This window comes from Amblyomma americanum, chromosome 1, assembly GCF_052857255.1.
Source record: "Amblyomma americanum isolate KBUSLIRL-KWMA chromosome 1, ASM5285725v1, whole genome shotgun sequence".
NCBI lineage: Eukaryota > Metazoa > Arthropoda > Arachnida > Ixodida > Ixodidae > Amblyomma > Amblyomma americanum.
In genome coordinates, this window is record NC_135497.1 from 15215673 (window position 1) to 15234568 (window position 18896).

Genomic DNA, 18896 nt, shown 5'->3' on the forward strand with positions numbered 1-18896 from the left:
TGGGGAGCATTCTCTGCTGATATGGCATAAACAGGAAGGCAATATGCGGTTCTGCACCAACACTTCAGACTGTGATGCCACACACGGCCAGCACTTACCTCAAATATGAGTAGGTTGCTCAGAGGAAACAATGTGGTGGCTGGGTATGACCTTAAAAAAATGCTTTGTAACACGGTTTTTCTATACGGCCAACGAAGTTGTTACTCATTTATTCATACGCTTCATCAATTACTGACAAGGCGTGTTGGTAGGAACACTATTTGGCAAGGAAGTCTTGGCTGACGTGGGCCTAATGCGACTCTGCCTGTAGGCCAAGGTGCAGACTTGTGGGCACATTCTTGAGCCAGTAGCCTGGAACGGGGAATAGGTGCCTTGGACCAGAGAATGCCGCGCCATGCAAGGTCGGCTGCTGCAGTCTCTCCACTAGTGTCAGTCATACACAGGGTTGGATGCCATGAAAAGAGAAAAAAGTATGCAAGCTCAGAACAATAAAATGCAACTAATAAACCACTAAGAGAAACCCACAAACAAATACACAAAAAATGGAATGCATATGAGGGAAAAAAGGAAAGGAGATCTCCCAACAAGCTACAGCAGCAGCCCACGCACTCCTGTAGTGGTTTTGCGTATGGACATTAGAAAGATCCTTAAAAAAAAGAATAAAAGGAATATTGTTCAAGATGTGCCAGAGAAACCACACACAAAAAGAAGTGTGTACAAGGCAGAGACCAAGAATGAATAAAAACAGTCAAGACAAACAACGAAAGGGTTTCTGAAAGGCTTCTGACGCTGGCACACAGGAGGTCACAAGCTCCATAGGCTAAACCCAAAACCTTAAAGGGGCGGAGACATCAAATTTTTGGTTGGAGTGTTCTTAGTTTCAAACATTGCATACTCCCACCCGGTGCGTGATACGTGCTGCGCAATTTAAATTTGAACATTAAATATTACCGCATTATTTATACTGAGTGATTTCAGTTTCTGAGTGTCGGGGTGCATTATGACGTCACTCTCGAGGTAGCGCAGCAACCCTGGTCATGTGGGCTCCAAAAGTAGTGACACAGGGACCGCTGCATCGTCTGCTCTCGTACACATGGTGTGCATATCAGAGCCTTTCGAAATGCCGGCCAGTACTGCGATATGCTTTATTTTCGAGTAGTTCAAATTATAAAACATTTGAAATTACAATACAAACATGTTTCCACAAAATGCAGTGACGAAAAGAAACATTTCACACAAATATTTCATTCCTCTTCATAATTTATCGCACCCTAAAGCTTATTGAGCGTCTCAATGAATGAGGGAAAATCATGTAGAATGGTACAATTAGCCTGAGCCATAACTGTGTTCAGGAAAAAACATGACAGCTTGACTTTGTAAGCTGCCGAACGACAATCTTTCGGCTTTTCATTTCTCGGCCTTTTGGCGACGATCATAGCACCGAAGCGCGGCCTTGTGTTAGAGCATCCGCCTCACATTCGGGAGGTGCTGTGTTCGATTCCCAGTGCCGCCGGGTGCCCACCGGTTTTAAGATTTCCCCGCCATGGTACTCGGCTCATCTAGGGAGATGCTTGGGAGAAGGGTCTTCGACCAAACCGTTGCCTTGGTGGATCAGAGATATGTTCCGCCGATAAGCAACCCTAAATCCGTCTCGTGCGGTAGAAGCCAATCTTTTTTTTTTTAACCCGTCATGCACACCTGCTGATGCGTGTGAGCCAGCCACGACCGTCAAATACCGCCGCACTTTGCTCGAAGGGGGTTTCTGAGCGGAGAGTGCTTATGGCACATCTATCTTGAGGCTAGAGAAGTGAACGTTGTGAGTTTTGTAACTGGCACAAGACGAGAGTTTTGGACTGCGGGTTTTAACCACGTGGAGACGTTTTTGTGCCCACATTTTACGGGAATTTTGAGGCGCAGGCTATCCTTCCCACGCAGTGCAGCCCTGGAGAGCCGAGCACTAGGCCTGGGGACCGCCTGTTCCTATTCGATTAATTGGCTGGCGGACCGGAGGCCGCGGGAATCGTACCCACGACCTCCCGTAGCCGAGGCGAGCACTCAAGCACGAGGCCGCGGCTGCGGTGGAGATGCTCTTGTCACAGTTCAGACACTGAAAAGGCGTATGACGTGATGTGGCATTGTTGAGAAACATTAATGACACAAAAAATCTATGAACAGCAGCTTAAAAGACGACCTCTTCCACACTTTCTTGTGACACCTCCAGCTGTGGAATGCTGCCCCAGATGCAGCATTCTTGACGGGACATGGCACACTTAACTCTTGTGCATGGGTTTCACCACGCTGGAATCCCTGGCCGTAACGGACCCACAGATGCTGGCACATTTCACTAGGAATCTGTGCTGAAATTTCAGCAGCTGTTTTCCTTCTCACTGGACGAAAAGTGCCTGACTGATCCGGACTCTTAGATTTGTAAGTTTGTTAAAATTATGCTCACAAGTTTTTGCTTTCTTTTAATGGTTCATAAGAGTAGTGGCCATATGTGCTGACATTACATGTGCTTTCACAACAGAAACAAATCTCTACTCTGAAAAAATTCTGGAAAATTTCTAAACGAAACACTCTGCATGCTTTCTGGGACTCCATACACTGCTCATTGTACTGCAAAAGAATATTTCAGGCTTTCAAGAAGGAACCCTTGAACAAGAGGGCTGACAAAGGTTGGTTTGCTCATCACTGAGAAGCACTGCCTTTTACTGCCTTTCCAATGAAGGCACACACTGGCATCCCTTTCTATAGCAGCAATGCCGCAGGACAAGCACCAAGCATTTCCACAAAAAGTAACAGCTTTTTACGATTTCGTCATCACAGCTCGAACCGCAGAGAAACCAGCCTCTGTTTGTTTGTTTCTGCAATAGCCTACACGATTGACGAGGCCTGAGAGCAAGATTTACAGATCGATTTTGATGCCACACTGGGGTGGCGTGGCACCTCGCATCAGTATACTGAAAGCGCATGAATTCTGCACATTCCTATGACTACGGCTTATTCCACAGAAAATACTTTTGAACGTAGCTGTGTCTATTCATACGCACCAGACCAAATTTAATAAGGAGTGTGGCAACCTGTAAAGAACCAACCAGTATATACAATGCTCACTTAATTGAAGACAAGAACAAGACAGCTAGAACAGACAGGCTACCATGCCTAATATTCATTACAAGCAAAAACATGTCATGCCAATAAGAACGGACCGTGTGCTGGACACTCACAGTATCGTTAAAACTCGCAGCAGACCTCTGCGTTAATTTCAGTCCGTCCTTTTCCGAGACTTGACCACTTTTTTGATGGTATCCCTCACAACTCCCAGATTTTTCCAGGTAAACGAAATTCTTCTTGACAATTCTAGTTTGCTAGACACCCTTTAAAACCGTCACAGCCCTTCAAAGAAATACAGTAGAACCTTGCTGTTCTGTTCTTGGTTAGTGTAATCTGCAATATCACAAAACGAAAAATTATGCGTGTTGTGCTATTTTTATTCACAATTCAAATCCTGGATAACGTTTTGAAACGATTCCATGGTATACATGTCCATAATTTTGCCAAATTCAGACCATATGATGCATTCAGAGACCAAGGGAAAATGCCAGCCAAGCTAGTCATCATTTTTGAATGCTTTGCCCACATGCAACTGAGCACTGCAGAGAAGAAGCCGCTGCTGCCCTGCACAAAGGCAAGGACAAAGCATCTTACGAGCAGCTGCGGCTCTTTCACAATGCACAAGTGTAACGGGACAAAGTATCTGAGAACGGTGATATGCTTGGGTATCGGGACCGAGGTCTTCACCGCATGACGATGAACTCTGCAGACGACGGAGGGAAGCCTTCAGGAGGGTTGGTAAACTTGAAGGTTTATTTACATATTTAGAACAGAAGCAGGGAGACCAAAAGTCAGAGATGAAGTGCCGTGAAACCAGCCAAATTTCGGCTTAAATACAGTGGATATTCCCTAGGCACCTAGCTAGGGAAACCGGTGGCTGATCAAACGTCCAATGGGCAGACACACTCTTCATAGTCTCTTCCCTAACCCCGTGACCGCTCCGCCCTCACAAACACGTGCACAGGCGATAAGATCCTGGCGCCTTGAGGTCCTGGAATGCTGTTTCCGATGGGTTGACCAGGTGCATAAGGTCGTTGGCTTTGCAGGCGGTGATCCCCTCCGTGGGAAAGAGGCGTCCTGACGGCCCCGGGAATTCCAGAGGGTAAGATGAATCAGCCGTGTCCGCCGCAGCTTTGTCTGGCCGCGCAGGTGCAAGCGAGCGGGGAGGTTCCGGCGCCTTTGTTCGGGTCTTTCTGCCGGTCCACGTGAGGGCGCAGTTCGGGAGAAATGCCGCATTCCATACTCCGGACGAAGGGATGAGAGGCCTTTCGTCACAGCTCACCGTCGCCAGGAGCCGTTCTTAATCCTCTTCTCAGGACGACAGCACCTTTGGTCAAACATAGTTCGATGGCGCCTGCCGGGCTCGTCTGTTCCCGCTGTCGGGGCCTCCGATCACAACAACGGTAAGAAATAGTTGACGGACTGGGCATGCCATGAAACTTCACCCCCATGGGGAACAAAAATATGGAAACAACTTGCAAGCGCTAGCAAAGGAACTTTTCAAAATTTGTGCCAGCACATTCAGAAAAGTTTTATTGAAGTGAAAGTGCCAATAAATGCCAGGGACTAGGAAATGGCGCAAAGCCTGGACATAGAGACAGTGACGTGCAGACCAGCAAAAAAATTTTTCATAGGGGCTAATTCAAGCTTGTTGCTAAAACATTGCATTCATAACACCCAAAAAAAAAACATATGAAGGGGGAAAGGAAGAGAGAGAAAAATAAAAGGGAAGGTGGCACAAACCTTTGCCTTAAAAATGCAAAAGGCGTTGTTTCGTACCATTTGCAAAAGCTATCAAGTCAGGATTTCGCATTCATTGAAACGCAGTGTGCAGTCACCTTCAAATCAGTGTGTGGCAGATTAGCCAGCAACTAAATTGCTCTAATAAAATTACAGTAAGTAAATTAATTTTCTCGGTAATTTCTAAGTTAATTCATTACTTTTGTGGCCTGGCAATTTAGTAATGTAATGAACTACCTTCAATTAGTAATTTTACGGAAAATTAATTATTAGCGATATTACTATTGCTGCATACCGAGTTGATGCTTCTCCTCGTATCTGTCATACTTTGGCCTCGCGTTTGTGGAGATGAGCATATACAAAGCAAAGATAGGGTATATGGGGGTTTAATGTCCCAAAGCAACCGACTCGGGCTATGAGGGATGGCGTAGTGAAGGGCTCCGGGAATTTTGACCTCCTGGGGTTCTTTGAAGTGCAATGACATCGCACAGTACAGGGGCCTATAGCATTACACCCCCACCGAAATTTGAATGCTGCGGCCGGGATCAAACCAGAGTCTTTCGGGTCAGTAGCAGAGCACCATATAACCAATGAGCCACCGCGGCGACTGCCAAAACAAGAATAAATTACGGAGGGCACTAGAGACTAGTTCCATGCTTTGAAGGCGAAAAACATTCACTTTTTAAATAATATTGTTTCCTTCCTTTCTAGTGACACACCTTCTCATTAGCATACAGTCATAGGGCAACACATACAATAAATGAATCATTACTTGTAACGAAGCAATGCGGTTTTGTGGCCCATGGGTTGCGCGATCGCCTCACAATTTGAAGGCCCCCCTTGGTTCAATTCTCTGCACCCTCAGAAGAATTTTTTTCTTTTCAGATGATGTCACTGGGGGTTGTGAACCACTTTTCCTGGACATCGACAACATAGTCGGCTATCGACGTTAATGTTCCACTTAATGCTCTTGCCTTAAAAGCGCGCAACCAGTAATAGCCGGCACCCCAGGGAAGCGGCGCACGCGTACGAGAGGTGATGTGCGCGCAGGCGCCAGCACTGCCTTTGTGAAAAATCTGCATATCAGTCACAGGACTGCTACGCATCTTCCTGCACTGCATACGGTTTCAGACACAAAGGCACTGCATGGCCACCAGAAGAGTTCCATGACCAAGGCATGCCATATGGCACCTTTGCACAGATACACTGCGAGTGCTTGAGCAAGTACTTTGACATCGCCCCACTGACAAGAAGTCTCAACTGACACGTTTAAGAAAGTTTGTCGTGAGTTGTCGGTTTTTTATGGCCTCCTTTGAGGCCCTATTTCTAACTCAAGGATAACAAAGGCAACAGCGTCCCAGCGACATGCAATTTATTTCCAGCAACTTGCCTGCAGAACAAATCAATTGAACATCAGCAGAATTGGCAGCTTCTCTGCGCCCCTGTGCACTTCTGGGATGATGCGTGGATAAGCAGTCAATGTACTCCCGCTGTTTACGCGGATGACAAATTCTTCAAAACCAGGATGGTGGGACGATATTACACATAGAATGATGTACTTCTGATTGAAGAGTGATATGAGAAATACCATCTACATCAGCAAAGTGGCTGTTCAAATTGACTAAAGAGGGGCAAAATTTCCAACGCCCATTTTCAAGCTTAGTGGCAGTGCAAACAAAAAAACTAGAAATTTTGCACAAACTTTGACCAATGCGCAACATTTTGGCATCAAAACTAAGAAGTAATTTTCATTACTTAAGGCAGGTAATTGTAATGTCATGTCATTACTTTTTGAGAACAGCAATTTGTAATGTAATTTAATTACTTCTGTGAGATTTCTAGGAAAGTAATTAGTAATGAAATTTAATTACTTTCCAAAAGTAATTTTGCCATATATGGTGTGTGGTCAGCGGCTGCGTAGGGAACTTGTCAGTGTCCTTAAGTTCTTACGCAAACAATGATACACCACCCAGTTTCCTATATGTGACAATGTTCATGGGGAAAAGGAATATTGCGATGGAGACGACAAAGCTGGCAGTGGTGCGGTACAGAGCAGTCGCTGCAGAGCACTCGGCCATTCCCTCCATGCAAATCATATCTCTGCCATCGCTCATCGCGCCTCACTCTTCGGCCGGCCACCACGTAACATTACACACCACACATCATTTGCATTGGAGGGAATGACCAAGAGCATTTTCCATTTGGTTTTTTCATGTTAAAGTAGTATAGGCACGTAATTGCGGTTGCATGTTTTCTTCTCTACAATGATGTGGAAAATACTACTACACGTGAATCACCATGTAATATTTGCCCACGGCCACTAAATAATTTATAATATTTTCTGTCATGCTGTTTCGGTTTCAACAGCTAAACAATGGCGGCGACGTCAAAGAGTGCTTTTGTGTCACGTGAGGCATGGAAAAACGCCCATATAACCGCTGCTTCATCGTTATAATTTACTGCAGTGCTGAAGCCAGCCATCTTAAAGAGCCGGAATGGCAACTAATGTGGAAGCAGCGATTATATTGCAGTTTTTCATGCCTCACGTGACCTGTAGGCACACGTTGGCGTCATAGTCCTCATTGGGCTGTTGAAACTGAGACTGAAACAGGACGAGAAAGAAATGAGATTATAAATTATTTAGTGGTTATAGAAAAATACCAGGTGGTAATCCATGTTTAACAATGCCTCATGCATCATTACAAACAAAAAACAAGCACCCGAAAGTTAGGTGTCTATACTCCTTTAATTCTTTAGACCCACCATTCTGCTCACTGATGTTGCTTTGCAGTTCATCTCCTGAGTGACTTAGCGATATCACCTGTGAATCGCAGATTAATAAGGTGTTCTCCATTAACTCTTATCCCCAACTGCTCGCAATCCAGGCATCGGAATAGAGCAGGTATTCCTAAATACTTCCTGTTTACAAGAGGCAATGTGGAGACTCATTTTTTGCATGATTGGTGATGTATTAGACACTGCAGTCCAAAACTTCTTCAGCACAGTTTGGTATTGACACTGTTGCTTCCATCATTGGCAAAACACCATCTAATGAAAATAATGCCTACATGGAAGCTGAAGACAGCTAAACCCGTACTGTTGGAAAAAACTGCATGCGTGCTAGACACTTGCTTGTTCACTCAAATACGGCCTAATAGAGCAGCGGGGACATGAGGACCTGGCTTACATGCCTTTGAGGCTGCACTCGTAGCTATCTGATTAAAAGGTTTCGCCTGCGCAATATTAATAGAGCAGGTGGGACCCGGGACCTGGCTTATATGCCTTCGAGGCTGCGCTAGCAGCCATGTGATTAAAAGGTTGCACCTGCGCATTCTTTGAAATGCCTCAGGTATCATCTTTTACCAGGTCAACGGATATACTCAGGCTGCTTTAAGTTTGGGCATATTGTTAAGTGGCAACCAGCCGAATAATAAGCGGCGATGAACAATCGCAGTGAGATGATTTTAATGGGCGCTCGCCTATAGCGCAACCGTTCTGTTCCCGCGCCACTGCCAGCTTTGTCGTTTTCGTGACACTAGCCGGGGCTGCCGAGAGATCGTCCCGATAGTGAATAGAAGAAGACACCAACGGAGAGATGCGCTCAGTGGAGATGGGTTCAGAGGGCGCGGTACAATAGAAATGGCATGGGGGGAAGTGCTGGCCGCCACGATGAAAGATATGTGTGAATGAATCCTGGTCCACGAAGCTTCCAGGTCACAGGTCGCCAGGAGCAGACGGCCGAAGCCCTTGGACGCACCAAATGGCATGGGCAGGGGGGTGATGTCCTCGCGTGTGGGCGGCATCTCGGGTCGCCGCAGCGTAGTCATGTCAACATGCCTTGTGGTCAGGGCAGGGGCGGGGCTGGGGTGAGCAGCGAGGTCGGCTCAGGTCCAGCGGGCTGGGGCACAGCCGGTCGGGGCGAACCAGCTAGGTGCACACGACCAGCGGAGGACTCCGAAGCTCCAGGACCAGGATGGGGATGATACCCCATCTCACACCAAATGTTACGTAGCGACCAGCCGCATAATAAGCGGCGATGAATGATGGCAGTGAGCAGATTTTAATGGCCACTCGCCTATAACGCGACCTTTCTGTTCCTGCACCACTGCCAGCTTCGTCGTCTTCGTGACAATATTGACGCTTTGCACATAGTTTTTCCGCAGTGCGGCGAGGCATGCCTTATCGAGGTTTTACTTACCTGTGAGTACTAACGTTGCTGAATTTGATGCATGTCAATGTGAAATCTGAACCGATTCATACACCTCCTGCAGTAGGGCCCATGATCCAACTATAAAATTGAAGCTCTGATTTATTGCTATGCGATGCATTTAGAACAGGTGCTGCCCTTGATGGTCTCACTGATAACTTTGACCACAATGGCAACAAAGGCATCAAAGGTTGCCTCCAAACTATAGCTCTACACCATTTGTGGCATGTTTTCCGCTGCTCTATTGTCTTTTTCCACAGTGGCCCACTCATAACTCTCCCCAGCTCTGACAGCGGGGCCAATCCAGCAAACAAGTCTTACGCAGTGCTGTTCGGATGGACCATATGGCCATGCCACTGCTCTTATTACATCCCACCACTTTCGCTCGGCCCAATGGCGACATTCCTAACAGAGGTGGGGGAAGGAGGAAGTTGGAGCACCATGAAAGCCAAATGTACAACAAGGACGTAGTGCAGCGGCCTTACTCAAAGCTCTTGCCCTGAGCTCAAACAGCACAGGTACTTCTGGCTGAGCTTATAACTGCGTCATGTACGAGCTAACAGCTCACCAGCCAAACACATCGAAACAAATTTTTAATTGCACATGCCAACAATGCCACATCTATTAAGATACGGAAGATGGTGTTAAGCCATCTATACTCTAACCAACCCAAAATTCTTACCACTGTCAAGCAGAGGACCTTGGTTCTCTTCGGCAATACATCCAGCTCATTACTGCTCACAGCTATGGTAAATTCTCATTTTGACCTCTCAGATTTCCTCACCAAGAGGCACAAGGGCAATTGGTTAGCTGTACGGTTCTTGGGACCAAGCGCCATTAGGCAATCACTACAAGCTCTGGGCAAACACTCCATGAAGTGGCCACCGAAAATCTTGCACCAAAGCTGCAAATTATACTGTTTGAAAGGGTATTACTTTTTTATTTATTTGTACCTCAAAGACCCACAAGGGAGTATTACATGAGGGGTGGGCTGACACGTATTAAAACCTCCTGCCAGAGAATTTTTCGGAAAGGGCAAACTGAAGAACTAAACTATTCATCTACATCCTTCAGGCTTTTTTTCCTCCCGTAATTCCAACTACACTAGAAGCCGTGTGTTGGTGCTTGAATCTGAATGCCACACACCCATATGCATGCAGCACACATCCTTTTACCAGCATAGCATTACGTAAGATCATGTCAATGCTTCATTTGGGGACAAGGGGTGCAAGCACACAGAACAGTAGGAACAAAACGCAAAGACTAATGTTGTGTGAGTCACTCCTGTGCTCTGTCTTTTGGGCTACATGTCTAAAGATGAACAACCCCCTTCCTATTTTCCTTAAAAAGTGAAACTACAACAAACATCTACTCCTAACTTGTGAAAACAAAACGACAAACATAGAAGGAAGAACATAAACATGCCTCGTCCTTGTCTTTCCATGTATTCTTCAATTATGGGAACTACTTCCCCGTTCAGCTACCTGTCCTACCTACATTCGTCTGTGACTTCTCGGCTCTAACCACTGCTTGTCTCTGGGGGCACAAACGTTGCCAGTTTCACAGCAGGGGGCCCACTTTCAAAATTATAATTTGCTGGATCCTTGACAGCCTAGTTGCTTTGTTCAGTATACAGGCAGGCTTTGTTCATTGGGGTTCTGCAGGTGAAAGCTGTTGTTTTAATAGTGAATGTTCCCACGGTTCATTTTTTTCCTTCTTTCTATTTAATGGCTAGGACAAAAAACTGTCGCCCACCCAATGCAAAGGAAGTAGCCACATAATCATAAGGTCTCTTCCATTTGGCTGCACTTTCTGCACTAGTTCAAGAAGTGCAGCACGAGTTCTAGGCTGGCACGCACTTACCGAAATGGAAGCGCAACTGCGGTGCAGCAATACGGCGGTGCCCATGTGTAGGTCGAAGAAGCGGAGAAGGTATGGCACTAGTTATTTACAAAAATGATGACAGTTCTTTGTTGAATGGTTTATGGTTTATGGGGGTTTAACGTCCCAAAGTGACTCAGGCTATGAGGGACGCCATAGCGAAGGGCTCTGGAAATTTCGACCACCTGGGGTTCTTTGCCATGCACTGACATCACAGTACACGAGCCTCTAGAATTTCGCCTCCATCGAAATTCGACTGCCGCGGCCAGCATCGAACCCGCGTCTTTCGGGTCAAAGGTTTCATCCTGGCCGCGGCGGTCGAATTTCGATGGAGGCGAAATTCTAGGGGCCTGTGTACTGTGCGATGCCAGTGCACGTTAAGGGAGCATAGAGACCTAATTTCCGTGGCATATTTTCTTCTTTATAATGATGTGGAAGACACTACTATGCATGAATCACCATGTGGTATTCGCCTACAACAGCTAAATAATTTATAATCGAATATTTCTGTCATGCTGTTTCGGTTTCAACAGCCGAATGAGAGCTGTGACGTCAGATAGGTTTTAGGTCATATGAGGTAGTGAAAAACTGCGATATAATTGCTGCTTAATCGTTTTAATTTACTGCAGTACTGAAGACAGCCTTCCTCAAGAGCAGGAATGACAACAAATGTAGAAGCACCAATTATATTGCAGTTTTTCACGCCTCACATGACCTACAACCTCTCTTTAACGTCACAGTCATCGTTCAGGTAGTGAAACTAAAACAGCACAAGAAAGAAATTCAGTTATAAATTATTTAGCAGCCATAGGAGCCTAACACATGGTAATCCGTGTATAATAACGCCTTACAGCTCATTACAAAAAAACCGATTGGCTTGGTTTATGGGGGTTTAACGTCCCAAAGCGACTCAGGCTATGAGGGACACTGTAGTGAAGGGCTCTGGAAATTTCTACCAGCTGGGGTTCTTTAACGTGCACCGACATCACACAGTACATGGGCCTCTAGAATTTTGCCCCATCAAAATTCAACCCCCGCGGTCGAGATCGAACCCACGTCTTTCGGGTCAGCAGCCAAGCCCCATAACCACTGAGCCAACGCAGTGGCGTCATTACATTAAAAAGAAGAAACCACGCACCCAAAAGTTAGGTGTCTATGCTCTCTTAAAGAACACCAGGTGGTCAAAATTTCCGGAGCCCTTCACTACGGCTTCCCTCATAGCCCGAGTTGGTTTGGGACGTTAAACCCCCATAAGCCATAACCTTTCAGCAAATAACTGTCACCATTTCAGTAAATAGCTCGTGCCATACGTTCTCTGCTTCTTCGACCTACACATAAAGGATTTGAGACACTGTTTAAGGAGTCATAATGAAAACCTAAGCGGCCAAGTCGAGTCGCATGGGCAGCATTTCAGCGCTAATTCGTAAGTCACCTGTGTGTATACATGCAACGATTTTTTTTCGTTCTGTGAAACGACCATTTCCTAGAGCAGGTTCATGGTAAAACTTCATTGCGATTTTCTGCTTGAAAATTCCTCCAAGTGTTTCAGGATTTTGGTGGTTGTTGGTGTCGGCGGCATGCAGTTGGTTGCAATTTCGTGACGACAGCAAGGCTATTGGACAATCGGGCCTGCACTCGACCATTCGTTTTGGAAGCGGCCAGTGCCAAGCTGCATTTGAACTGCCTGAGCTGTTGTTGCACGCTGCCGGCACCACCGCGGAACTTCACAGAACTAGTGCAGAGAGTGCAGCCAAATCAAGGAAACCTATCATGACCAGTCTTAACAAAGTTGTAGTTTGGGCTTGTTCGTATAGCATATAAGAAGACAGCGCAGCACAATGGGACAGAGAAAAGGAGCACACAGGACGAGCACTTATCCTGTGTGCTCCTTTTCTCTGTCCCATTGTGCTGCACTGTCTTCTTCTAATATCACCACAATGACCTGTCACACACTGCAACAGTGCCTTGTGAGCTTAATGCACCTCACAAGCTTCCAAACAGTTAAAGGACATCAAGCACATTGCCCACAATGCTCATCTTTTTAAGGGCTCATTACACCATCAGCTGTAAAAATGTCTTAAGCTCAGAGGCCTTAAAATTAAGCTTGCTTCTCCAGTTGCCTCATGCGCTCCATTCTAGTTGGCTACCTGGGTCCAAGCACCTTTCCCACGTAAAACCGATGCTCGGCGCAGGTGGCACAGCACACATTTTAAAATTCTCACAGAAGGTCGAGGGCCCACCTTGTGGCGCCTTAGAGCCTTTGCTGCCTCAGCATTTTAACGTCCCATTTGTTCAGCCTCTGCGCCAGCAAGCCAACGCCGGACTCGAAGCAGGAATCGGGAAGGTCCGTGCATACCACAAAACTACCAGTCAGTTTTTAAAGTCCTGTTTTGTGAAATAAATATGAATTTAAAAGATGTTTCGCGCTGCAGACACCAAAGCGTAATCGCTGATCTCGCCGCAATTTTTGCACCTGTTTTAGAAAGCGAATTGTAACTGCAGCACACAATTGTAAAGTGCAGCATTAATTCAACACTCTACAGGCTTTCCCAGCCGCGGGGCCACAAAAAATGGGACCGCGTACAAAACTCGTCGCACAAACGGTTAGTTCAACTGGACTGTTGTCAAAAGTTTCCTGCCTTTTTTCGGGAGCACGCAAAAGCTGGTAATTATGCGTGTTTTACATGACCATGAGTTACGTTGGGCTGGGTTGACAAAAGATATAAAACACGCTCAGCGCAAGCTCTTTTCTGTTGAACTGCACAGAGCTTTTGAGCAGAGCTTACGAAAAAAACGGATGAGTCTTTCCCTCCGGGCCTTTGGGTTCACTGCCGGGCAACCGGGCTCAGCGCTAGTCCTGGGTTATCTGCAAACACAAAATATTCGGGCTCAAGGAAGTTGACAACGGAATGCCGAGTGTCAGATAACGGGCAATCACTCAGAATGTGCATACCAAAAGATAGCAAGAATAAATTACTCACATGCAATACGATCGCGCGCTCTTTACGTCGACGACTCGACCGGCCATAGTGCTACTGGAAGCAATTCTCGGCTCGGCTCAAACAGCAAAAAAATTGCCCGACATGACGTCTTTTTTCAAACCGGATGCGACGTCATGGGTTGAAATAACGCTTGCGTTATTTCGACCTGGTTGCAGCAGTCACTGCCTGTTTCAATTTCGCTCCGAGCGCGTCAGCCCCCGTCGGCCCGGCCAGACCGGTTCCGCCTCTCGGTGGGGAGGCGCTGCTTCGTGAATCTACGACAGATGGCGCGTCGAACGTTCTGCGCGTCATCTGCGCAGGCGCTTCTCCTGGCGCAGCTGCTGTGCCGCGTCGGAGTGGTCGGACTGGAGGAGGGCCGATTTTGCGCCTGGCGTGGCGTCGCCTGCCTGACTACTGACCACCGCTGGCGCTCGCCCGCGCGCCGAGGACGTCGGAGTATAAACGCGCCGATGGTTGTAATGACGCGGTGCAGGGCAAGGGAGAATGGAGTCCGCCGCGTGTCATATAACTGGTTTTGATTGCACCGGGCGTCGTCGCTTCAGTTGTTTACAGCTAGCCTCGCCTTATCCACGGCCTCTCGATCTCCCGTAGACGGGAATGGAGGAAATTCTGGTCACATCAGCTGTGCGGTCATTGGCGGTAGCGCTCGGTCTGCTTACAGATTTTTCACGCGACACTACATGCAGGGAAAGAAGTCAGCGTTGAAAACAGTGCTAGCCATGCGGTGAAGCCAACCTAGCAGACCAAACGCCACCGGTCGCGCTCACCTGACCCATTCGCTATCTAAGCTATTGCTGAGCTTTAATGCGCAATCATTATATTTATTGCACCCTGATAACAGGATTAGACCTCTTATGATAGGCGGTGAAGAGTTGCGAACCAGCGCTCGCCGTGGCTTCGATGCGAAGCAGCTTAACACCCTGCCACTTGATCGCTTCCATAATGCTGAAATGCGGCACTTCTCTCCAGAAATCACGCCGCTGTTATGGCAGCACGGCATTCCTACTTCAAGATCGCAGATAGGCTAATCTATTGCCATTTTTTACGCACCCCATAACTTGTGGCGTGAAATATTGACATACTGGCATATTGAATAACTGTATTATTGTCTCGACCCCTTACTCCGACTCAGTCCTCCGTCCGGCTTCTCCCGCTGCGATGCTACGCTGTTGTGTCGCCTGTGACTGGGAGTGGCGTTCACAAATGCCCACTCCCACTTAATCGCAATGGCTCACTCTCTTGCGTGTGAGATGAGACAAGTGAGCACTTACTTTGTGACTACCCTCTGTATCAGCGTGTCCTCCTTGTTTCGACGCTCAGCTGCTTAGATTCTCGTCTCTTTACAGAAGCCAAGATTTTGTGTCCTTGGAGTAATCTTTATCGCAGAGAGCAGCTTTGAAGGTGCTTTTGAAGGACGCAGTATTGAGTTCAAGGTTGTAAACTTTCATTGTGTGCCTTGTGTAACCTGTTAGTAATGGTCTGCAGACTCGTGAAAAACTGATTTCTCTTTCTTTCCCTTCCCCCGTTCCCTTTCCCACGAGTAGGGTAGAATATATGCGTCGCCTAATTAACCTCCCTGCCTTTCTGTATATCTGAATCGGATATTCCTCACTTTGACGAACCCTACTAAAATTCAGGCCCATGAAATATTTAAAAGACATGCTCTTGCGAAATAAATGGTATCTTGGAGCTAGCTGGCTCGAAATAACTGAATGTGATGATCAGTATGCAGGCCAATAATAGAATTCTTCGAACGTATTTTAGTGGGAGCGGTGTGGGATCGAAGAAAGTTCTGCGCTCACGAGAATGCGCTTTGGAGCCAACGTTACCCGCCTAATGGGTGTAATAAGCAATGCTGTGCAACAAATAAAACTACTCACAGATTTTATATTAATTGTCCCACCACAATTCGCGGTGAGGACATGAATATCACTGAGAAGTACAAATCAGTCATTTTATTGCATTGCAATAATACTGCTGCGAAACAATTGGTATGTGTGGGGAAAGAAAACTTAGCACAACACAGTTTATTTGTGTTCAGAAACGGCGATGCATGTGTTACAGATTAAAAAAGCCAGACAAAAAGATAAGTTATGAACACATGTACACATAGATCTTAAATATATGTGAAAATAAGAGCTTATAGCATCTGTGTGCACATGAGACAACGAAACTGCTGCTTACACTAGCAATAAAAGCGCGTATAACATCTGCGTGCACATGTAACAATGAAAGAGCCGCATAATCAAACAAAAAATGCTTTCGCAGCCTACGCACGCTGACATATCGGATTGGACTTGCGGGTCACAACATTTCTAGGTATGAGCGCTACACATAAACCCCTATCCGCAAATGCTCAGTGAGTTATGTGCTGATTGGCTGCTCCTGGCAACGCCCCGTGCGGATCTGGCACGCCAGAGAATTTTAAGCTATGCATGGTTACCAGCCACGATTGCAAAGTCTCCCCAAGTCATGGCGCACTCGGCGCTGTTTGCTGTCGAAACCGGAAGTGATTGTAGTAAATAGCGATAGCGTTCATTGTTCGCAATACGCCAGGCAAAATGACGTATTCATAATTACCGAGTGGGTATGTAGTCAAGAAAACAGCAATTAAAGCATGGTATTGTGTTGTTTTAATAGCAGTGCCAGTGGCAAGCTTGTGGTCGTAGAAATGCAGCATTTGGTGCCGCCAACATTATGCGAGAAAGAACCTAACGCAGAATCCTGGGAAATGATATCCTTAATCTTCCATGCGAGTTGCGGTAAAAGATTACAGATTGATGATCTTGGTCACAGCTAGGGAGACGTCTAAATTGGCGAAAAAACACAAGCCTTGCATTCTAAAATGGCCCCGCAGTTGTTTTCTGTCCGCAAATTATGTCGTTCACTACACGTGCGATGATGGACAGCCAACCTATGTTAACGCGTGCGAGGGCAACGGACATGAAGGAGATAAGCTATGTGACTTTTTGTGCATAGCTCGAAAGGACAAATTAAAGCCTGAGGAGCTTGAATGGCAGTATTTGCACTATAATGAAGCAGCATCCAGCACAGAATTCACTCAGAACAATTACTATGCTCTCGCAGTGCGTGCTAGCCACTTTCTTCTGCCACCATGGTACAGCCTCCCTTCGGTGTGTGACTTCACACTGACACACGTAAACAAAGAGGAAATGCCACACGAGCACATACTGCAGGAGTTCTTTGCGCTACAGGAAAGATATGACACCTACACTGAGTTTTACACTGATGGCTCAAGAACAGAAAGTCGTGTCGGAAGTGCAGTAATTCAAGGAAAAAACGAAAAAAAAAATGATACGATTGCCACAGTATGCATCGCTATTTACTGCGGAGTGTCATGGCATCTTTGTAGCCGTAGAACAAATAGTAAAGCAAAACATAAAAAATAGCATCATTTACACCGATTCACTGAGTATACTCAAAGCGCTGCACTCTACAAATGCTGCTGAACCCATAATAGGAAAAATTATATATAATATAGTTAAAATCACAAAGCAAAAACATAACATTATCTTCTGCTGGGTCCCTAGCCACGTTGGAATTTTAGGTAATGAGAGAGCAGATGCTTGTGCAGCACAAGCTCGAATTGGTCATATAAAACAAGGTAATATACCACAGAGGGATTTTTCTAATTTACTGCACAGTAAACTCAGGAATAAGTGGCAGGTTGCATGGGAAGAAGAGACAAACAACAAACTACATTCTATAAAACCCGTTTTGGGAGAATGGAGATCATGCAAACATCAGGAATGTTTTACAGAAGTTATTTTGTGTCGACTACGCATTGGACACACACACCTTACACACAACTTCTTACTGACAAAAAAAGACAAACCTCTCTGCGAAATCTGTGGCGATGAACTCACGGTAAACCACATTTTAATTGTATGCACAAAACTGGAACAACTGAGGAAAAAATATTTCACAACATTGTACAATGAATACATCCCACTACACCCCATGCTACTTTTGGGAGATCAAGCACTGGTTGATTTTTCAAGCATTTTTAAGTTTCTCAGAGAAGCCAATGTTTTAAACAAACTTTAGATATAAAAAGCGTAACCTTTAACAAAAGCTCTAACCGTGTGTTTGGCGCATCATAGCCTCAGTTGCTTTTGCGCCATTAAAATCAATATAACTAACCAACTTTCTTGTCCCTAAAGAACTGAAATAAAAAAAAGCAGCATACTTCGTTCTAGTACAGACAACCATAACACAGCTTTCCAAGAATGTCTGTGCATGCGCATGTCCTAAAAGTCAAACAGCTCGTAATGTGGAACGATTTCAAAGCCACCATTGTACTCATACATGTCCTTAACACGGTTGGCGAGTTCCTGTTCTGGGTGCAGGAAAAATACTCATCGGCAGGCGATACAAGATAGCTTTGTCGGTGGCGGAAGAAACCTTTATTGTGAAGCTTACTCGCGGAAACAAAAAGTGAGCCTCGATAAAGAAACAGCTGATCAATTTTGGCGAACACCGGACTTCCTTCGTGCCAGCCTATGTGCATCACATCCCCGCGTCTGTACGAGCATGCATAAATAGTAGCGTACAAGACAGAGTACAACTTCTCCTGCGATGCTATTGGGCCAAGCTCATTTACTGCCGAACTGGGTAATTCTGTCGGATCGACAGGCATTGCGTGTCCGGTAGTTAAGCTCTCCTTCAGAACATAACGTGACACATCGTAGCACACTCGCAGTTGATGCCTCTCGCGCATGGTTCGGCATATGTTGCCGAAGTTGTTAGAACTAGTGGTAATGTTCTTGAAGTGGGCATGCTTTGATTCAAATCTCATGCTCCAGTGCCGTCATGGAGGGCCGAACAGGAATATATACCTAGGGTAGTGAATGAGATAATGAAGCTTAGGAATTAAAGCTATTGGCTGGTACCGAGCTGTGAATTTTTCTAAAAATCACTAATTTGAATCT

At 46.0% G+C, this 18896-nt stretch overlaps 1 long non-coding RNA gene across 1 annotated transcript; it reads right to left on the reverse strand.

Annotated features, from left to right (window-relative positions):
• Window positions 1-216: 216 nt before the first annotated feature.
• Window positions 217-14160, reverse strand: LOC144130776 (uncharacterized). The gene is made up of 3 exons (XR_013314210.1): window positions 13924-14160; window positions 13729-13808; window positions 217-423 (listed from the first exon to the last, which is right to left on the reverse strand). It is a non-coding gene; the product is annotated as an uncharacterized LOC144130776 (long non-coding RNA).
• Between the last annotated feature and the right edge of the window lie 4736 nt (window positions 14161-18896).